This window comes from Pongo abelii, chromosome 17 (assembly GCF_028885655.2).
Source record: "Pongo abelii isolate AG06213 chromosome 17, NHGRI_mPonAbe1-v2.0_pri, whole genome shotgun sequence".
Classification (NCBI taxonomy): Eukaryota; Metazoa; Chordata; class Mammalia; order Primates; family Hominidae; genus Pongo; species Pongo abelii.
The window spans coordinates 4581801-4606321 of NC_072002.2; positions in this window are offsets into that span (position 1 = coordinate 4581801).

The following is a 24521-nucleotide window of genomic DNA, read 5'->3' on the forward strand; positions in this document are numbered from 1 at the left end:
AAATGGGATCTAATTAAACTAAAGAGCTTCTGCACAGCAAAGGAAACTACCATCAGAGTGAACAGGCAACCTACAAAATGGGAGAAAATTTTCGCAACCTACTCATCTGACAAAGGGCTAATATCCAGAATCTACAATGAACTCCAACAAATTTACAAGAAAACACCAAACAACCCCATCAAAAAGTGGGCGAAGGACATGAACAGACACTCCTCAAAAGAAGACATTTATGCAGCCAAAAAACACGTGAAAAAATGCTCACCATCACTGGTCATCAGAGAAATGCAAAGCAAAACCACAATGAGATACCATCTCACACCAGTTAGAATGGCAATCATTCAAAAGTCAGGAAACAACAGGTGCTGGAGAGGATGTGGAGAAATAGGAACACTTTTACACTGTTGGTGGGACTGTAAACTAGTTCAACCCTTGTGGAAGTCACTGTGGCGATTCCTCAGGGATCTAGAACTAGAAATTCCATTTGACCCAGCCATCCCATTACTGGGTATATACCCAAAGGACTATAAATCATGCTGCTATAAAGACACATGCACACGTATGTTCATTGCGGCATTATACACAATAGCAAAGACTTGGAACCAACCCAAATGTCCAACAATGATAGACTGGATTAAGAAAATGTGGCACATATACACCATGGAATACTAGGCAGCCATAAAAAATGATGAGTTCATATCCTTTGTAGGGACATGGATGAAATTGGAAATCATCGTTCTCAGTAAACTATCGCAAGAACAAAAAACCAAACACCACATATTCTTACTCATAGGTGGGAATTGAACAATGAGAACACATGGACACAGGAAGGGGAACATCACACTTCGGGGACTGTTGTGGGGTGGGGGGAGGCGCGAGCGACAGCATTGGGAGATATACCTAATGCTAGATGACGAGTTGGTGGGTGCAGCACACCAGCATGGCACATGTATACATATGTAGCCTACCTGCACGTTGCACACGTGTACCATAGAGCCTAAAGTATAATAATGATAATAATAATAATAATAATCATAATCATAATGATAAAAAGAAAAAAAATTAAAAAAAAAGAAAGGGATAAATTCCTCGACACATACACTCTCCCATGACTAAACCAGGAAGAAGTTGAATCTCTGAATAGACTAATAACAGGAGCTGAAATTGTGGCAATAATCAATAGCTTACCAACCAAAAAGAGTCCAGGATCAGATGGGTTCACAGCCGAATTCTACCAGAGGTACAAGGAGGAACTGGAACCATTACTTCAGAAACTATTCCAATCAATAGAAAAAGAGGGAATCCTTCCTAACTCATTTTATGAGGCCAGCATCATGCTGATACCAAAGCTGGGCAGAGACACAAGCAAATAAGAGAATTTTAGACCAATATCCTTGATGAATATTGATGCAAAAATCCTCAATAAATTACTGGCAAACCGAATCCAGCAGCACATCAAACAGCTTATCCACCATGATCAAGTGGGCTTCATCCCTGGGATGCAAGGCTGGTTCAATATACGCAAATCAATAAATTTAATTCAGCATATAAACAGAACCAAAGTCAAAAACCACATGATTATCTCAATACATGAAGAAAAGGCCTTTGACAAAATTCAACAACCCTTCATGCTAAAAACTCTCAATAAATTAGGTACTGATGGGTCGTATCTCAAAATAATAAGAGCTATTTATGACAAACCCACAGCCAATATCATACTGAATGGGCAAAAACTGGAAGCATTCACTTTGAAAACTGGCACAAGACAGGGATGCCCTCTCTCACCACTTCTATTCAACATAGTGTTGGAAGTTCTGGCCAGGGCAATTAGGCAAGTGAAGGAAATCAAGGGTATTCAATTAGGAAAAAAGGAAGTCAAATAGTCCCTGTTTGCAGATGACGTGATAGTATATCTAGAAAACCCCATTGTCTCAGCCCAAAATTTCCTTAAGCTGATAAGCAACTTCAGCAAAGTCTCAGGATACAAAATCAATGTACAAAAATCACAAGCATTCTTATACATCAACAACAGACAAACAGAGAGCCAAATCATGAGTGAATTCCCATTCACAATTGCTTCAAAGAGAATAAAATACCTAGGAATCCAACTTCCAAGGGATGTGAAGGACCTCTTCAAAGAGAAAACTACAAACCACTGCTCAAGGAAATAAAAGAGGATACAAACAAATGGAAGAACATTCCATGCTCTTGGTTAGGAAGAATCAATATCATGAAAATGGCCATCCTTCCCAAGGTAATTTACAGATTCAATGCCATCCCCATCAAGTTACCAATGACTTTCTTCACAGAATTGGAAAAAACTACTTTTAGTTTCATATGGAACCAAAAAAGAGCCTGCATCACCAAGTCAATCCTAAGCCAAAAGAACAAAGCTGGAGGCATCATGCTACCTGACTTCAAACTATACTACAAGGCTACAGTAACCAAAACAGCACGGTACTGGTACCAAAACAGAGATATAGATCAATGGAACAGAACAGAGCCGTCAGAAATAATGCCACATATCTACAACTATCTGATCTTTGACAAACCTGACAAAAACAAGAAATGGAGAAAGGATTCCCTATTTAATAAATGGTGCTGGGAAAACTGGCTAGCCACATATAGAAAGCTGAAACTGGATCCCTTCCTTACACCTTATACAAAAATCAACTCAAGATGGATTAAAGACTAAAACGTTGGACCTAAAACCATAAAAACCCTAGAAGGAAACCTAGGCAATACCATTCAGGACATAGGCATGGGCAAGGACTTCATGTCTAAAACACCAAAAGCAATGGAAACAAAAGCCAAAATTGACAAATGGGATCTAATTAAACTAAAGAGCTTCTGCACAGCAAAGGAAACTACCATCAGAGTGAACAGGCAACCTAGAAAATGGGAGAAAATTTTCGCAACCTACTCATCTGACAAAGGGCTAATATCCAGAATCTACAATGAACTCCAACAAATTTACAAGAAAACACCAAACAACCGAATCAAAAAGTGGGCGAAGGACATGAACAGACACTCCTCAAAAGAAGACATTTATGCAGCCAAAAAACACGTGAAAAAATGCTCACCATCACTGGCCATCAGAGAAATGCAAAGCAAAACCACAATGAGATACCATCTCACACCAGTTAGAATGGCAATCATTCAAAAGTCAGGAAACAACAGGTGCTGGAGAGGATGTGGAGAAATAGGAACACTTTTACACTGTTGGTGGGACTGTAAACTAGTTCAACCCTTGTGGAAGTCACTGTGGCGATTCCTCAGGGATCTAGAACTAGAAATTCCATTTGACCCAGCCATCCCATTACTGGGTATATACCCAAAGGACTATAAATCATGCTGCTATAAAGACACATGCACACGTATGTTTATTACGGCATTATACACAATAGCAAAGACTTGGAACCAACCCAAATGTCCAAAAATGATAGACTGGATTAAGAAAATGTGGCACATATACACCATGGAATACTAGGCAGCCATAAAAAATGATGAGTTCATATCCTTTGCAGGGACATGGATGAAATTGGAAATCATCGTTCTCAGTAAACTATCGCAAGAACCACATATTCTTACTCATAGGTGGGAATTGAACAATGAGAACACATGGACACAGGAAGGTGAACATCACACTTCGGGGACTGTTGTGGGGTGGGGGGAGGGGCGAGGGACAGCATTGGGAGATATACCTAATGCTAGATGACGAGTTGGTGGGTTCAGCACACCAGCATGGCACATGTATACATATGTAGCCTACCTGCACGTTGCACACGTGTACCATAGAGCCTAAAGTATAATAATGATAATAATAATCATAATAATAATCATAATCATAATGATAAAAAGAAAAAAAATTAAAAAAAAAAGAAAGGGATAAATTCCTCGACACATACACTCTCCCATGACTAAACCAGGAAGAAGTTGAATCTCTGAATAGACTAATAACAGGAGCTGAAATTGTGGCAATAATCAATAGCTTACCAACCAAAAAGAGTCCAGGATCAGACGGGTTCACAGCCGAATTCTACCAGAGGTACAAGGAGGAACTGGAACCATTACTTCAGAAACTATTCCAATCAATAGAAAAAGAGGGAATCCTTCCTAACTCATTTTATGAGGCCAGCATCATGCTGATACCAAAGCTGGGCAGAGACACAACCAAAAAAGAGAATTTTAGACCAATATCCTTGATGAATATTGATGCAAAAATCCTCAATAAATTACTGGCAAACCGAATCCAGCGGCACATCAAACAGCTTATCCACCATGATCAAGTGGGCTTCATCCCTGGGATGCAAGGCTGGTTCAATATACGCAAATCAATAAATGTAATCCAGCATATAAACAGAACCAAAGTCAAAAACCACATGATTATCTCAATACATGAAGAAAAGGCCTTTGACAAAATTCAACAACCCTTCATGCTAAAAACTCTCAATAAATTAGGTACTGATGGGTCGTATCTCAAAATAATAAGAGCTATTTATGACAAACCCACAGCCAATATCATACTGAATGGGCAAAAACTGGAAGCATTCAATTTGAAAACTGGCACAAGACAGGGATGCCCTCTCTCACCACTTCTATTCAACATAGTGTTGGAAGTTCTGGCCAGGGCAATTAGGCAAGAGAAGGAAATCAAGGGTATTCAATTAGGAAAAAAGGAAGTCAAATAGTCCCTGTTTGCAGATGACGTGATAGTATATCTAGAAAACCCCATTGTCTCAGCCCAAAATTTCCTTAAGCTGATAAGCAACTTCAGCAAAGTCTCAGGATACAAAATCAATGTGCAAAAATCACTAGCATTCTGATACATCAATAACAGACAAACAGAGAGCCAAATCATGAGTGAACTCTCATTCACAATTGCTTCAAAGAGAATAAAATACCTAGGAATCCAACTTCCAAGGGATGTGAAGGACCTCTTCAAGGAGAAAACTACAAACCACTGCTCAAGGAAATAAAAGAGGATACAATCAAATGGAAGAACATTCCATGCTCATGGTTAGGAAGAATCAATATTATGAAAATGGCCATCCTTCCCAAGGTAATTTACAGATTCAATGCCATCCCCATCAAGTTACTAATGACTTTCTTCACAGAATTGGAAAAAACAACTTTTAACTTCATATGGAACCAAAAAAGAGCCTGCATCACCAAGTCAATCCTAAGCCAAAAGAACAAAGCTGGAGGCATCACGCTACCTGACTTCAAACTATACTACAAGGCTACAGTAACCAAAACAGCACGGTACTGGTACCAAAACAGAGATATAGATCAATGGAACAGAACAGAGCCGTCAGAAATAATGCCACATATCTACAACTATCTGATCTTTGACAAACCTGACAAAAACAAGAAATGGAGAAAGGATTCCCTATTTAATAAATGGTGCTGGGAAAACTGGCTAGCCACATGTAGAAAGCTGAAACTGGATCCCTTCCTTACACCTTATACAAAAATCAACTCAAGATGGATTAAAGACTAAAACGTTGGACCTAAAACCATAAAAACCCTAGAAGGAAACCTAGGCAATACCATTCAGGACATAGGCATGGGCAAGGACTTCATGTCTAAAACACCAAAAGCAATGGCAACAAAAGCCAAAATTGACAAATGGGATCTAATTAAACTAAAGAGCTTCTGCACAGCAAAGGAAACTACCATCAGAGTGAACAGGCAACCTAAAAAATGGGAGAAAATTTTCGCAACCTACTCATCTGACAAAGGGCTAATATCCAGAATCTACAATGAACTCCAACAAATTTACAAGAAAACACCAAACAACCCCATCAAACAGTGGGCGAAGGACATGAACAGACACTCCTCAAAAGAAGACATTTATGCAGCCAAATAACACGTGAAAAAATGCTCACCATCACTGGCCATCAGAGAAATGCAAAGCAAAACCACAATGAGATACCATCTCACACCAGTTAGAATGGCAATCATTAAAAAGTCAGGAAACAACAGGTGCTGGAGAGGATGTGGAGAAATAGGAACACTTTTACACTGTTGGTGGGACTGTAAACTAGTTCAACCCTTGTGGAAGTCACTGTGGCGATTCCTCAGGGATCTAGAACTAGAAATTCCATTTGACCCAGCCATCCCATTACTGGGTATATACCCAAAAGACTATAAATCATGCTGCTATAAAGACACATGCACACGTATGTTTATTGCGGCATTATACACAATAGCAAAGACTTCTAACCAACCCAAATGTCCAACAATGATAGACTGGATTAAGAAAATGTGGCACATATACACCATGGAATACTATGCAGCCATAAAAAATGATGAGTTCATATCCTTTGTAGGGACATGGATGAAATTGGAAATCATCGTTCTCAGTAAACTATCGCAAGAAGAAAAAACCAAACACCACATATTCTCACTCATAGGTGGGAATTGAACAATGAGAACACATGGACACAGGAAGGGGAACATCACACTTCGGGGACTGTTGTGGGGTGTGGGGAGGGGCGAGGGACACCATTGGGAGATATACCTAATGCTAGATGACGAGTTGGTGGGTGCAGCACACCAGCATGGCACATGTATACATATGTAGCCTACCTGCACGTTGCACACGTGTACCATAGAGCCTAAAGTATAATAATGATAATAATAATAATAATAATCATAATCATAATGATAAAAAGAAAAAAAATTAAAAAAAAAAGAAAGGGATAAATTCCTCGACACATACACTCTCCCATGACTAAACCAGGAAGAAGTTGAATCTCTGAATCGACTAATAACAGGAGCTGAAATTGTTTCAATAATCAATAGCTTACCAACCAAAAAGAGTCCAGGATCAGATGGGTTCACAGCCGAATTCTACCAGAGGTACAAGGAGGAACTGGAACCATTACTTCAGAAACTATTCCAATCAATAGAAAAAGAGGGAATCCTTTCTGACTCATTTTATGAGGCCAGCATCATGCTGATACCAAAGCTGGGCAGAGACACAACCAAAAAAGAGAATTTTAGACCAATATCCTTGATGAATATTGATGCAAAAATCCTCAATAAATTACTGGCAAACCGAATCCAGCAGCACATCAAACAGCTTATCCACCATGATCAAGTGGGCTTCATCCCTGGGATGCAAGGCTGGTTCAATATACGCAAATCAATAAATGTAATCCAGCATATAAACAGAACCAAAGTCAAAAACCACATGATTATCTCAATACATGAAGAAAAGGCCTTTGACAAAATTCAACAACCCTTCATGCTAAAAACTCTCAATAAATTAGGTATTGATGGGACGTATCTCAAAATAATAAGAGCTATTTATGACAAACCCACAGCCAATATCATACTGAATGGGCAAAAACTGGAAGCATTCACTTTGAAAACTGGCACAAGACAGGGATGCCCTCTCTCACCACTTCTATTCAACATAGTGTTGGAAGTTCTGGCCAGGGCAATTAGGCAAGAGAAGCAAATCAAGGGTATTCAATTAGGAATAAAGGAAGTCAAATTGTTCCTGTTTGCAGGTGACGTGATAGTATATCTAGAAAACCCCATTGTCTCAGCCCAAAATCTCCTTAAGCTGATAAGCAACTTCAGCAAAGTCTCACGATACAAAATCAATGTGCAAAAATCACAAGCATCCTTATACATCAATAACAGACAAACAGAGAGCCAAATCATGAGTGAACTCCCATTCACAATTGCTTCAAAGAGAATAAAATACCTAGGAATCCAACCTACAAGGGATGTGAAGGACCTCTTCAAGGAGAAAACTACAAACCACTGCTCAAGGAAATAAAAGAGGATACAAACAAATGGAAGAACATTCCATGCTCATGGGTAGGAAGAATCAATATCATGAAAATGGCCATCCTTCCCAAGGTAATTTACAGATTCAATGCCATCCCCATCATGTTACCAATGACTTTCTTCACAGAATTGGAAAAAACTACTTTAAAGTTCATATGGAACCAAAAAAGAGCCCGCATCACCAAGTCAATCCTAAGCCAAAAGAACAAAGCTGCAGGCATCACGCTACATGACTTCAAACTATACTACAAGACTACAGTAACCAAAACAGCACGGTACTGGTACCAAAACAGAGATATAGATCAATGGAACAGAACAGAGCCCTCAGAAATAATGCCACATATCTACAACTATCTGATCTTTGACAAACCTGACAAAAACAAGAAATGGAGAAAGGATTCCCTATTTAATAAATGGTGCTGGGAAAACTGGCTAGCCACATATAGAAAGCTGAAACTGGATCCCTTCCATACACCTTATACAAAAATCAACTCAAGATGGATTAAAGACTAAAACGTTGGACCTAAAACCATAAAAACCCTAGAAGGAAACCTAGGCAATACCATTCAGGACATAGGCATGGGCAAGGACTTCATGTCTAAAACACCAAAAGCAATGGCAACAAAAGCCAAAATTGACAAATGGGATCTAATTAAACTAAAGAGCTTCTGCACAGCAAAGGAAACTACCATCAGAGTGAACAGGCAACCTACAAAATGGGAGAAAATTTTCGCAACCTACTCATCTGACAAAGGGCTAATATCCAGAATCTACAATGAACTCCAACAAATTTACAAGAAAACACTAAACAACCCCATCAAAAAGTGGGCGAAGGACATGAACAGACACTCCTCAAAAGAAGAAATTTATGCAGCAAAAAACACGTGAAAAAATGCTCACCATCACTGGCCATCAGAGAAATGCAAAGCAAAACCACAATGAGATACCATCTCACACCAGTTAGAATGGCAATCATTAAAAAGTCAGGAAACAACAGGTGCTGGAGAGGATGTGGAGAAATAGGAACACTTTTACACTGTTGGTGGGACTGTAAACTAGTTCAACCCTTGTGGAAGTCACTGTGGCGATTCCTCAGGGATCTAGAACTAGAAATTCCATTTGACCCAGCCATCCCATTACTGGGTATATACCCAAAGGACTATAAATCATGCTGCTATAAAGACACATGCACACGTATGTTTATTGCGGCATTATACACAATAGCAACACTTGGAACCAACCCAAATGTCCAACAATGATAGACTGGATTAAGAAAATGTGGCACATATACACCATGGAATACTAGGCAGCCATAAAAAATGATGAGTTCATATCTTTGTAGGGACATGGATGAAATTGGAAATCATCGTTCTCAGTAAACTATCGCAAGAACAAAAAACCAAACACCACATATTCTTACTCATAGGTGGGAATTGAACAATGAGAACACATGGACACAGGAAGGGGAACATCACACTTCGGGGACTGTTGTTGGGTGGGGGGAGGGGCGAGCGACAGCATTGGGAGATATACCTAATGCTAGATGACGAGTTGGTGGGTGCAGCACACCAGCATGGCACATGTATACATATATAGCCTACCTGCACGTTGCACACGTGTACCATAGAGCCTAAAGTATAATAATGATAATAATAATAATAATAATAATCATAATCATAATGATAAAAAGAAAAAAAATTAAAAAAAAAGAAAGGGATAAATTCCTCGACACATACACTCTCCCATGACTAAACCAGGAAGAAGTTGAATCTCTGAATAGACTAATAACAGGAGCTGAAATTGTGGCAATAATCAATAGCTTACCAACCAAAAAGAGTCCAGGATCAGATGGGTTCACAGCCGAATTCTACCAGAGGTACAAGGAGGAACTGGAACCATTACTTCAGAAACTATTCCAATCAATAGAAAAAGAGGGAATCCTTCCTAACTCATTTTATGAGGCCAGCATCATGCTGATACCAAAGCTGGGCAGAGACACAACCAAAAAAGAGAATTTTAGACCAATATCCTTGATGAATATTGATGCAAAAATCCTCAATAAATTACTGGCAAACCGAATCCAGCGGCACATCAAACAGCTTATCCACCATGATCAAGTGGGCTTCATCCCTGGGATGCAAGGCTGGTTCAATATACGCAAATCAATAAATGTAATCCAGCATATAAACAGAACCAAAGTCAAAAACCACATGATTATCTCAATACATGAAGAAAAGGCCTTTGACAAAATTCAACAACCCTTCATGCTAAAAACTCTCAATAAATTAGGTACTGATGGGTCGTATCTCAAAATAATAAGAGCTATTTATGACAAACCCACAGCCAATATCATACTGAATGGGCAAAAACTGGAAGCATTCACTTTGAAAACTGGCACAAGAAAGGGATGCCCTCTCTCACCACTTCTATTCAACATAGTGTTGGAAGTTCTGGCCAGGGCAATTAGGCAAGAGAAGGAAATCAAGGGTATTCAATTAGGAAAAAAGGAAGTCAAATAGTCCCTGTTTGCAGATGACGTGATAGTATATCTAGAAAACCCCATTGTCTCAGCCCAAAATTTCCTTAAGCTGATAAGCAACTTCAGCAAAGTCTCAGGATACAAAATCAATGTGCAAAAATCACTAGCATTCTGATACATCAATAACAGACAAACAGAGAGCCAAATCATGAGTGAACTCCCATTCACAATTGCTTCAAAGAGAATAAAATACCTAGGAATCCAACTTCCAAGGGATGTGAAGGACCTCTTCAAGGAGAAAACTACAAACCACTGCTCAAGGAAATAAAAGAGGATACAAACAAATGGAAGAACATTCCATGCTCATGGGTAGGAAGAATCAATATCATGAAAATGGCCATCCTTCCCAAGGTAATTTACAGATTCAATGCCATCCCCATCATGTTACCAATGACTTTCTTCACAGAATTGGAAAAAACTACTTTAAAGTTCATATGGAACCAAAAAAGAGCCCGCATCACCAAGTCAATCCTAAGCCAAAAGAACAAAGCTGCAGGCATCACGCTACCTGACTTCAAACTATACTACAAGACTACAGTAACCAAAACAGCACGGTACTGGTACCAAAACAGAGATATAGATCAATGGAACAGAACAGAGCCCTCAGAAATAATGCCACATATCTACAACTATCTGATCTTTGACAAACCTGACAAAAACAAGAAATGGAGAAAGGATTCCCTATTTAATAAATGGTGCTGGGAAAACTGGCTAGCCACATATAGAAAGCTGAAACTGGATCCCTTCCATACACCTTATACAAAAATCAACTCAAGATGGATTAAAGACTAAAACGTTGGACCTAAAACCATAAAAACCCTAGAAGGAAACCTAGGCAATACCATTCAGGACATAGGCATGGGCAAGGACTTCATGTCTAAAACACCAAAAGCAATGGCAACAAAAGCCAAAATTGACAAATGGGATCTAATTAAACTAAAGAGCTTCTGCACAGCAAAGGAAACTACCATCAGAGTGAACAGGCAACCTACAAAATGGGAGAAAATTTTCGCAACCTACTCATCTGACAAAGGGCTAATATCCAGAATCTACAATGAACTCCAACAAATTTACAAGAAAACACTAAACAACCCCATCAAAAAGTGGGCGAAGGACATGAACAGACACTCCTCAAAAGAAGAAATTTATGCAGCCAAAAAACACGTGAAAAAATGCTCACCATCACTGGCCATCAGAGAAATGCAAAGCAAAACCACAATGAGATACCATCTCACACCAGTTAGAATGGCAATCATTCAAAAGTCAGGAAACAACAGGTGCTGGAGAGGATGTGGAGAAATAGGAACACTTTTACACTGTTGGTGGGACTGTAAACTAGTTCAACCCTTGTGGAAGTCACTGTGGCGATTCCTCAGGGATCTAGAACTAGAAATTCCATTTGACCCAGCCATCCCATTACTGGGTATATACCCAAAGGACTATAAATCATGCTGCTATAAAGACACATGCACACGTATGTTTATTGCGGCATTATACACAATAGCAAAGACTTGGAACCAACCCAAATGTCCAACAATGATAGACTGGATTAAGAAAATGTGGCACATATACACCATGGAATACTAGGCAGCCATAAAAAATGATGAGTTCATATCTTTGTAGGGACATGGATGAAATTGGAAATCATCGTTCTCAGTAAACTATCGCAAGAACAAAAAACCAAACACCACATATTCTTACTCATAGGTGGGAATTGAACAATGAGAACACATGGACACAGGAAGGGGAACATCACACTTCGGGGACTGTTGTTGGGTGGGGGGAGGGGCGAGGTACAGCATTGGGAGATATACCTAATGCTAGATGACGAGTTGGTGGGTGCAGCACACCAGCATGGCACATGTATACATATATAGCCTACCTGCACGTTGCACACGTGTACCATAGAGCCTAAAGTATAATAATGATAATAATAATAATAATAATAATCATAATCATAATGATAAAAAGAAAAAAAATTAAAAAAAAAAGAAAGGGATAAATTCCTCGACACATACACTCTCCCATGACTAAACCAGGAAGAAGTTGAATCTCTGAATAGACTAATAACAGGAGCTGAAATTGTGGCAATAATCAATAGCTTACCAACCAAAAAGAGTCCAGGATCAGATGGGTTCACAGCCGAATTCTACCAGAGGTACAAGGAGGAACTGGAACCATTACTTCAGAAACTATTCCAATCAATAGAAAAAGAGGGAATCCTTCCTAACTCATTTTATGAGGCCAGCATCATGCTGATACCAAAGCTGGGCAGAGACACAACCAAAAAAGAGAATTTTAGACCAATATCCTTGATGAATATTGATGCAAAAATCCTCAATGAATTACTGGCAAACCGAATCCAGCAGCACATCAAACAGCTTATCCACCATGATCAAGTGGGCTTCATCCCTGGGATGCAAGGCTGGTTCAATATACGCAAATCAATAAATGTAATCCAGCATATAAACAGAACCAAAGTCAAAAACCACATGATTATCTCAATACATGAAGAAAAGGCCTTTGACAAAATTCAACAACCCTTCATGATAAAAACTCTCAATAAATTAGGTACTGATGGGTCGTATCTCAAAATAATAAGAGCTATTTATGACAAACCCACAGCCAATATCATACTGAATGGGCAAAAACTGGAAGCATTCACTTTGAAACCTGGCACAAGACAGGGATGCCCTCTCTCACCACTTCTATTCAACATAGTGTTGGAAGTTCTGGCCAGGGCAATTAGGCAAGAGAAGCAAATCAAGGGTATTCAATTAGGAAAAAAGGAAGTCAAATTGTCCCTGTTTGCAGATGACGTGATAGTATATCTAGAAAACCCCATTGTCTCAGCCCAAAATCTCCTTAAGCTGATAAGCAACTTCAGCAAAGTCTCAGGATACAAAATCAATGTGCAAAAATCACAAGCATTCTTATACATCAATAACAGACAAACAGAGAGCCAAATCATGAGTGAACTCCCATTCACAATTGCTTCAAAGAGAATAAAATACCTAGGAATCCAACCTACAAGGGATGTGAAGGAACCCATCAAGGAGAAAACTACAAACCACTGCTCAAGGAAATAAAAGAGGATACAAACAAATGGAAGAACATTCCATGCTCATGGGTAGGAAGAATCAATATCATGAAAATGGCCATCCTTCCCAAGGTAATTTACAGATTCAATGCCATCCCCATGAAGTTACCAATGACTTTCTTCACAGAATTGGAAAAAACTACTTTAAAGTTCATATGGAACCAAAAAAGAGCCCGCATCACCAAGTCAATCCTAAGCCAAAAGAACAAAGCTGGAGGCATCACGCTACCTGACTTCAAACTATACTACAAGGCTACAGTAACCAAAACAGCACGGTACTGTTACCAAAACAGAGATATAGATCAGTGGAACAGAACAGAGCCGTCAGAAATACCGCCACATATCTACAACTATCTGATCTTTGACAAACCTGACAAAAACAAGAAATGGAGAAAGGATTCCCTATTTAATAAATTGTGCTGGGAAACCTGGCTAGCCACATGTAGAAAGCTGAAACTGGATCCCTTCCTTACACCTTATACAAAAATCAACTCAAGATGGATTAAAGACTAAAACGTTGGACCTAAAACCATAAAAACCCTAGAAGGAAACCTAGGCAATACCATTGAGGACATAGGCATGGGCAAGGACTTCATGTCTAAAACACCAAAAGCAATGGCAACAAAAGCCAAAATTGACAAATGGGATCTAATTAAACTAAAGAACTTCTGCACAGCAAAGGAAACTACCATCAGAGTGAACAGGCAACCTACAAAATGGGAGAACATTTTCGCAACCTACTCATCTGACAAAGGGCTAATATCCAGAATCTACAATGAACTCCAACAAATTTACAAGAAAACACCAAACAACCCCATCAAAAAGTGGGCGAAGGACATGAACAGACACTCCTCAAAAGAAGACATTTATGCAGCCAAAAAACACGTGAAAAAATGCTCACCATCACTGGCCATCAGAGAAATGCAAATCAAAACCACAATGAGATGCCATCTCACACCAGTTAGAATGGCAATCATTAAAAAGTCAGGAAACAACAGGTGCTGGAGAGGATGTGGAGAAATAAGAACACTTTTACACTGTTGGTGGGACTGTAAACTAGTTCAACCCTTGTGGAAGTCACTGTGGCGATTCCTCAGGGATCTAGAACTAGAAATTCCATTTGACCCAGCCATCCCATTACTGGGTATACACCCAAAGGACTATAAATCGTGCTGCTATAAAGACACATGCACACGTATGTTTATTGCGGCATTATACACAATAGCAAAGACTTGGAACCAACCCAAATATCCAACAATGATAGACTGGATTAAGATAATGTGGCACATATACACCATGGTATACTAGGCAGCCATAAAAAATGATGAGTTCATATCCTTTGTAGGGACATGGATGAAATTGGAAATCATCGTTCTCAGTAAACTATCGCAAGAACAAAAAACGAAACACCACATATTCTCACTCATAGGTGGGAATTGAACAATGGGAGCACATGGACACAGGAAGGGGAACATCACACTTCGGGGACTGTTGTGGGGTGGGGGGAGGGGGTAGGGATAGCATTGGGAGATATACCTAATGCTAGATGACGAGTTGGTGGGTGCAGCGCACCAGCATGGCACACGTATACATATGTAGCTTACCTGCACGTTGCGCACATGTACCATAGAGCCTAAAGTATTATAATAATAATAATAATAATAATAATAATAATATTGATGATATTAAAAGGAAAAAAAATTAAAAAAAAAAGAAAGGGATAAATTCCTTGACACATACACTCTGCCATGACTAAACCAGGAAGAAGTTGAATCTCTGAATAGACTAATAACAGGAGCTGAAATTGTGGCAATAATCAATAGCTTACCAACCAAAAAGAGTCCAGGATCAGATGTGTTCACAGCCGAATTCTACCAGAGTTCCAAGGAGGAACTGGAGCCATTACTTCAGAAACTATTCCAATCAATAGAAAAAGAGGGAATCCTTCCTGACTCATTTTATGAGGCCAGCATCATGCTGATACCAAAGCTGGGCAGAGACACAACCAAAAAAGACAATTTTTGACCGATATCCTTGATGGATATTGAGGCAAAAATCCTCAATAAAATACTGGCAAAAGGAGTCCAGCAGCACATCAATAATCTTATCCACCATGACCAAGTGGGCTTCATCCCTGGGATGCAAGGCTGGTTCAATATACACAAATCAATAAATGTAATCCAGCATATAAACAGAACCAAAGAGAAAAACCATATGATTATCTCAATAGATGCAGAAAAGGCCTTTGACAAAATTCAACATCCTTCATGCTAATAACTCTCAATAAATTAGGTATTGATGGGACGCATCTGAAAATAATAAGAGCTATCTATGACAAAACCACAGCCGACATCATGCTGAATGCGCAAAGGCTGGAAGCAGTCCCTTTGAAAACTGGCACAAGACAGGTTTGTCCTCTCTCGCCAGTCCTTTTCAACATAGTGTTGGAAGTTCTGGCCAGGGCAATTAGGCAGGAGAAGGAAATAAGTGTATTCAATTAGGAAAAGAGGAAGTCAAATTGTCCCTGCTTGCAGACGACATGATTTTATATCTAGAAAACCCCACTGTCTCAGCCCAAAATCTCCTTAAGTTGATAAGCAACTTCAGCAAAGTCTCAGGATACAAAATCAATGTACAAAAATCACAAGCATTCTTATACACCAACAACAGACAAACAGAGAGCCAAATCATGAGTGAACTCCCATTCACAATTGCTTCAAAGAGAATAAAATACCTAGGAATCCAACTTACAAGGGACGTGAAGGACCTCTTCAAGGAGAAGTACAAACCACTCCTCAATGAAATAAAAGAGGATACAAACAAATTGAAGAACATTCCATGCTCATTGGTAGGAAGAATCAATATCGTGAAAATGGCCATCCTTCCCAAGGTAATTTACAATTTCAATGCCATCCCCATCAAGTTACCAATGACTTTCTTCATAGAATTGGAAAAACTACTTTAAAGTTCATATGGAACCAAAAAAGAGCCTGCATCGCCATGTCAATCCTAAGCCAAAAGAACAAAGCTGGAGGCATCACACTACCTGACTTCGAACTATACTGCATGGCTACAGTAACCAAAACAGCATGGTACTGTTACCAAAACAGAGATAGAGGTCAATGGAACAGAACCGAGCCGTCAGAAATAGCACCGCATCTACAACTATATGATTTTTGACAAACGTGAAGAAAACAAGCAATGGGGAAAGGATTCCCTGTTTAATAAATGGTGCTGGAAAAACTGGCTAGCCCTATGTAGAAAGCTGAAACTGGATCCCTTCCTTACACTTTATACAAAAATCAATTAAAATAGATTAAAGACTTAAACATTACACCTAAAACCATAAATACCCTAGAAGAAAACCTAGGCATTACCATTCAGGACATAGGCATGGGCCAGGACTTCATGTCTAAAACACCAAAAGCAATGGAAACAAAAGCCAAAATTGACAAATGGGATCCAATTAAACTCAAGAGCTTCTGCACAGCAAAAGGAACTACCATCAGAGTGAACAGGCAACCTACAAATTGGGAGAAAATTTTTGCAACCTACTCAATTGACAAAGGGATAATATCCAGAATCTACAATGAACTCAAGCAAATTTACAAGAAAAAAACAGACAACCCCATCAAAGCGTGGGCGAAGGACATGAACAGACACTTCTCAAAAGAAGACATTTATGCAGCGAAAAAACACATGAAAAAATGCTCAACATCACTGGCCATCAGAGAAATGCAAATCAAACCACAATGAGATACCATCTCACACCAGTTAGAATGGCAATCATTAAAAAGTCAGGAAACAACAGGTGCTGGAGAGGATGTGGAGAAATAGGAACACTTTTACACTGTTGGTTGGACTGTAAACTAGTTGAAACATTGTGGAAGTCAGTGTGGCGATTCCTCCGGGATTTAGAACTAGATATACCATTTGAGCCAGCCATCCCATTACTGAGTATATACCCAAAGGTCTGTAAATCATGCTGTTATAAAGACACTTGCACACGTATGTTTCTTGTGACATTATTCACAATAGCAAAGACTTGGAAGCAACCAAAATATCCAACAATGATAGACTTGATTAAGAAAATGTGGCACATATATACCACGAATACTTTGCAGCCGTAGAAAATGATGAATTCATGTCCTTTTTAGGGACATGGATAAAATTGGAAATCATCATTCTCAGTAAACTATCGCAAGAACAAAAAGCCAGACACCGCATATTCTCACTCATAGGTGGGAACTGAACAATGAGAACACATGGACACTAGAAGCGGAACATCACACTCTGGGGATTGTAGTGGGGTGGGTGGAGGGGGAAGAGATAACATTTTGAGATATACCTACTGTTAGATGACGAGTTAGTTGGTGCAGCGCAACAGTAGGGCACACGTATAAATATGTAACTAACTTGCACGTTCCGCATATGTACTTTAAAACCTAAAGTATAATAAATAAACAAATAAATAAATAAATAAATAAATGTATAAATAAATATATAAATAAAAAAGAAAGGAATGGAATAGAGTGCAGGGGAATGGAATGCAACGGAATGGAATAGAATGGAGTGGAGTGGCATGGAGTGGAGTTGTATGGAGTGGACTGGCATGGAGTAGAATGTAGTGGAATGGAATCGGTGAGAATGGAATGGAATGGAGTGGAGTGGTGTGGAGTGGAATGGAGTGGAAAGGAATGGAATGGAATGGGATGGAGTGGAGTGAATTGCATTGCAGTGGAGTGGCTTGGAGTGGAATGGAATGGAATGGAATGGAATATAGTGGAATGGAGTAGAGTGGACTGCAGTGGAGTGGAGAGGAATTGAGTGTAGTGGAGAATATTGAAATGGAATAGAATGGAATGGAATGGAGTGGAGTGCCAAGGAGTTGAGTGGAGTGGAGTGGTGTGGAGTGGAATGGAATGGAATGGAATAGAATTTAATGGAATGGATTGGGGTGGAGTGGAAAGGGGTGGAATGGAACGTAATGGAGAGGAATGTTATGAGGTGGAGTGGAGTGGATTGGTGTAGAATGGAATGGAATGGAATGGAATGGAATGGAATGGAATGGAAGAGAATGGAAGGGAATGAAATGGTGAAATGAAATGTGAGCTGAGATTGTGCCACTACACTTCAGCCTGGGTGAAAGAGTGAGATGCTGTCGAAAGAAAGAAATGGAATGGAATAAAGTGGAATGGAACGGAATGGAATGGAGTGGAGTGCAGTGGAGTGGAGTGCGGTTGAGTGGAATGTATTGGAATAGAATTGGACTGGGTGGAATGGAGTGGAGTGGAGTGGAGTGGACGGGAGTGGAATGGAAAGGGATGGAATGGAGTCAAGTGGAGTGGAGTAGAGTGGAGTGGAATGGAGTAGAATGGTGAAATGAAATGTGAGATGAGTTTGTGCCACTGCACTCCAGCCTTGGTGACAGAGTGAGATCCTGTCAAAAGAAAGCAATGGAATGGAATGGAGTCGAGAGGAGTGGAGCAGAGTGGATTGGAGTGGAAAGAAGTGGAATGGAATCTGACTGAATGGAATGGAATGGAATGGAATGGCATGGAGTGGAGTGGAGAGGGGAGGAGTGGAGTGGAATTGGATGGGATGGAATGCAATGGAGCGCAGTGGATTAGAGTGGATTTCGGTGGAATGGTGTAGAGTAGAGTGGAGTGGAGTGGATTGGAATGGAACAGAATGGAACGGAATGGAATGGAAAGGAATGGTGAAATGATATGTGAGCTGAGATTGTGCTACTGCACTCCGTCCTGGGTTGCAGAGTGAGATCCTGTCGAAAGAAGGGAATGGAATGTAATGGAATTAAATGGAATGGAGTGGAATGGATTGGAGGGGAATGGAATGGAATGGAGTGGAATGGAATGGAGTGGAGTGGAGTGGAATGGAATGGAGTGGAATGGAATGGAATGGAGTGGAAAGGAATGGAATGGAATGGAATGGATTGGAATGCAGTGGAATGGAGTGGAGTGGCGTGGAGTTGAGTGGAGTGGAATGGAGTGGAATGCAATGGGACGGAATGGAATGTAATGGAGTGGAGTGGAGAGGAGTGGATTGTACAGGAGTGGAGTGGAGAGTAGTAGAAATGAATTGGTTGGAATGGAATGGAATGGAAGTTGATGGAATGGAATCGACTGGAGTGGAGTGGAGTGGAATGGAATGGGACGGAATGGAATGGAGTGGAGGGGAGTGTAGTGGAGTGGAGTGGATTGGAATGGCGTGGACCATATTTGATTTGAATGGAGTGGAATGGAATGCAATGGAATGAAATGGAATCCATTGGAATAGAATGGAATGGAATGGAAATAAATGGAATGGAATGATGTAATGAAATGTACTCTGAGATTGTGCCACTGCACCCCAGCCTGCGTGACAGAGTGACTTCCTGTTGAAAGAAAGTAATGGAATGAAATGGTATGGCATTCAAAGGAATGGAATGGAATGAAATGGAATGGAGTTTAGAGGAGAGGAGTGGAGTGGAATCGAATGGAGTTGAAAGGAATGGGATTGAATGGAATGGAGAGCAATGAATGGAGTAGAGTGGAGTGGAGTGGAGTGGAGTGGAATGGAGTGGAGTAGAAGGGGATTGGATGGAATGGAATGGTGTGGAGTGGATAGGAGTGTGGTGGAGTGGAATGGAGTGGACTGGGGTGGAAAGGAGTGGAGTGGAGTAAAGTGCAATAGAGTGGATTGGAATTGAGTTTAATGGAATGGCATCGAGTGGAACGGAATAGACTGGAATAGAGTGGAATGGAATGGAGTGGAGTGGAGTGGAATGGAGTGGCATGGAATGGAGTGGAGTGGAGTGGAATGGAGTGGAATGAAATGAGACAGAAGACAATGGAATGGAGTGGAGTGGAGTGGAGCAGAGTGGAGTGGAATAGAGAGGAATGGAATGGGTTGTAAAGGAATGTAAACGAGTGGAGTGGAGTGGAGTAGAATGCAATGGAATGGAATGGAATGGAATGAAATGGTGAAATGAAATGTGAGCTGAGATTGTGCCACTGCACTCCAGCCAGGGTGCAGATTGATATCCTGTCTAAAGAAAGAAATGGAATGGAATGGAGTCAAATGGAATGGAATGGAGTGGAATAGAGAGGACTGGAGTGGAGAGGATTGGAATGGAGTGGAATGCAATGGGTGGAAACTGGATGGAGTAGACTGGAGTGGAGTGGAATGGAGTAGAATGGAGTGGAATGGAATGGAAAAGAATGGAATGTAGTGGAATGGACTGTAGAGGAGTGGACTGGAGTGAAGTAGAGTGGGGTGGAATGGAGTGGAATGCAGTGGAAAGGAATGGAATGGAATGGAATGCAATGGAATGGGATGGAGTGCAATGCAATGGAATGGAATGTAAAGCAATGGAATTTTGAAATGAAACGTGAGGTGAGATGTTGCCACTGAACTCCAGCGTGGGTGACAGAGTGAGATCCTGTCAAAAGAAAGGAATGGAATGGAATGGAGTAGAATGGAATGGAATGGAGTGGAGTGGAGTGGATTACAGTGAAATGGAGTTGAATGGAATGGGATGGAGTGGAATGGAAACAAGTGACATGGAGTAGAGTGGAGTGGAGTGCAGAAGAGCTGAATGGAGTGTAATGTAATGTTATGTAATGGATGTAATGGAATGGAATGGACTGGAGTGTTGTGGATTGGAGTCGAATGGAGTGGAATGGAATGGGATGTAATGGAATGGAATGGAGTGGAGTGGAGTGGAGTGGAATGGACTGGAAGGGAATGGAATGGAATGCAGTGGAGTAGAGTGGAGAGGAGTCGAATGGAGTGGAATGGATTTTGATGTAAGGGAATGGATTAGAGTGGAGGGGAGTGTAGGGGAATGTAGTGGAATGGAATGGAATGGAAAGTAATGTAGTGGAGTGGAGTGTGGTGGAGTGGCGTAGAGTGTAATGGAGTAGAACAGAATGGAATGGAATGTAGTGGAGTGGAATGGAATGGAGTAGAATGCAATTGAATGGAAAAGTGAAATGAAATGTCAGTTGTTTTTCTGCTACTACACTCCTGCCTGGGTGACAGAGTGAGATATTGTCGAAAGAAACGAATGGAAGAGAATGGAGTGGATTGCAATGGAGTGGAATGGAATGGAGAGGAGTTGAGTGGAGTCGAGTGGAGTATAGAGTAGTGGAATGAAGAAGAATGGGATAGGATTGAATGGAATGGAATGGAGAGGAGTGGAGTGGAGTGGAGTGGAAGGGAGAGCAGAGGAGTTGAATTGGATGGGATGGAATGCAATGGATTGGAGTGGATTAGACATTATCTGGGTGTAATGGAGAAGAGTGGAGTGGAGAGGAATGGAATGGAAGGGAATGGAACGCAATGGAATGGAAAGGAATGGTGAAACGAAATGTGAGCGGAGATAGTGCTACTGCACTCCAGCCTGGGTGACACAATGACATCCTGTCGAAAGAAGGGAATGGAATGGAATGGAATGGAATGGAGTGGAATGGAGACGAATGGAGTGGAATGGAATGCAATGGAGAGAAATTTAGAGGAATGGAAAGGAATGCAGTGGAATGGAGTGGAATGGAATGAAATGGAGTGGAATGCAGTGGAACGGAGTGGAATGGGATGGAGTGGAATGGGATGGAGTGGAATGGAGTGGAAAGGAATGGAATGGAGTGGAATGCAGTGGAATGGAGTGGAATGTAATGGAATGGGGTGGAAAGGAAAAGAATGGAGAGGATTGGACTGGAATGGAGTGAAACGGAATGGAGTGGTGTGGAAAGGGATGGAATGGAATGAAATGGAGTGGAGTGGAGAGGAGAGGAGTGGAGTGGAGAGGAGTGGAATGAAGTGGAATGGAGTTGAATGGAATGGCATGGAATAGAATGGAATGGAGTGGATTGGAGTGGAGTGGAATGGAATGGAATGGAGTGCATTGGAGCAGAGTGGAATGGAATGGAATGGAGTGGATTGCAGTGGAGTGGAATGGAATGGGATGGAGTGGAATGGAGTGGAGTGGAGGGGAGTACAAAGGAGTGGAGTGGATTGGAGTGGAATGGAATGGGATGGAGTGGAATGGAGTGGAGTGGATTGGAGTGGAATGGAATAAAATGGAATGGAATGGAATGGAATATAGTCGAGAGGGGTGGAGTGGAGTGGAGTGGAATGGAGTGAAATGAAGTGGAATGGAATGGGATATAAAGGAATGGAATGGAGTGGAGAGGAGTGGAGTGAAATGGAATGGAGTTTAATGGAATGGGATGGAATGGGATGGAAGGGAGTGGAGTGGAGAGACGTGGAATGGAGTTGAAAGGATTAGAGTGGAAAGCAACTGAATGGAGTTGAGTGGATGGATTGGAATGGAGTGGAACAGAATGGGAGGGAAATGAATGGAGTGGAGTGGAAAGGAGTGGAGTGGAATGGAATGGAATAGAATAGAATGGTGAAATGAAATGTAAGAAGTGATTATGCCACTGCTCTCCAGCCTGGGTGAGAGAGCGAGACCCTCGCAAAATAAAGGATTGCATTGGAATGCAGCGGAATGGAATGGGATGGAATGGAATTCAATGGAATGGAACGTAGTGGAGTGCAGTGAAGTCGAGTGGAGTGGATTGGAATGGCATGGAATGGAAAGGAATGGAATGGAATGAAATGCAGTGGAGTGCAGTGGAGTGGAGTGGAATGGAGTGGATTGGAGTGGATTGGACTGGAGTGGAGTGGAATGGAGTGGGATGGAATTGAATGGAATGGATTGGAGTGGAGAAGAGTGCAGTGGAGTGGAGTGGAGGGAAGTGGAATGGAATGGAGTGTAATGAAATGAAATGGAATGGAATGCAGTTGATTGGAGTTGGGAGGAGTGGAGAGGAGTTGCGTGGAGTGGAATGGGATCTCATGGAATGGAATGGAATGGAGTGGAGTATATTGGATTTTAGTGGAATAGAGTGGAATGGAATGGGATGTAACGGAATAGAATGGAGTGCAGTGGATTGGAGTGGAGAGAAGTGGAGTGGAATGGAATGGAGTGGAATGGAATGGGACTTAATGGAATGGAGTGAAATGTAGAGGAGTGGAGTGAAATGGAGTGGAATGGAATAGAATGGGATGTAATAGAATGGAATGGAATGGAGTGGAGTGGAGTGGAGTGGATTGGTGAGGATTGGAAGGGAATGGGATAGAAGGGATGGGAATGGAGTGGAGTGGAGAGGAGTGGAGTGGACCAGAGTGCAGTGGAGTGGAGTGTAATTTCGTGGAATGTAATGAATAGCAATGGGATTGAATGGTGTGGAGTGGAATGGAGTGTAGTGGAGAGGAATGGAGTGGGATGGAAAGGAATGGAATGGGATGGAATGGAATGGATTGGAATGAAATGGAATGGAGTGGAGTGGAGTTTATTGGAGTGGAGTGGAGCGGAATGCAGTGTAGTGGAATGGAATGGAATGGAGTGGAATGGAGTGGAGTGGAATGGAATGGAATGGAATGCTATGGAATGGAATTAAATGGAATGGAATGGAATGGTGAAATGAAATGTGAACTGAGATTGTGCCACTGCACTCCTGCCTGGGTGACAGAGTGATATACTGTCGAAAGAAAGGAATGGAATAGAATGGAGTGGAATGGAATAGAATGGATTGGAATGGAAGGGAATGGAGTGGAATGGAATGGAATGGAGTGGAGTGGAGTGGAGTGCAATGGAATGCAATGGAGTGGAATGGAATGGGATGGAATGGAGTGCAGTGGGGTGGAGTGGAATGGAGTGGAGTGGATTGGAGTAGACTTTAGTGGAATAGAATGGAATGGAATGCAATGGGATGGAGTGGAGTCGAGTGGAGTGGAGTGGAGTGGAATGGAGTGGAGTGGACTGGAATGGAATGGAACAGAATGGAAAGGAATGGAGTGGAGTTCGGTATAGTGGAATGGAGGCGAGTGGAGAGTAATGGAGTGTAACGGAATTGTATGGAATGGAATGGAGAGGAGGGGAGTGGAGTCAAATGGAATTGGATGGAACGGAACGGAATGGATTTGAGTGGACTGGAGTGGAGTGGAATGGAGTGGAATCGAACTGAGTGGAATGGTGTGAAGAGGATTGGAGTGGAGTGGAATGGAGTG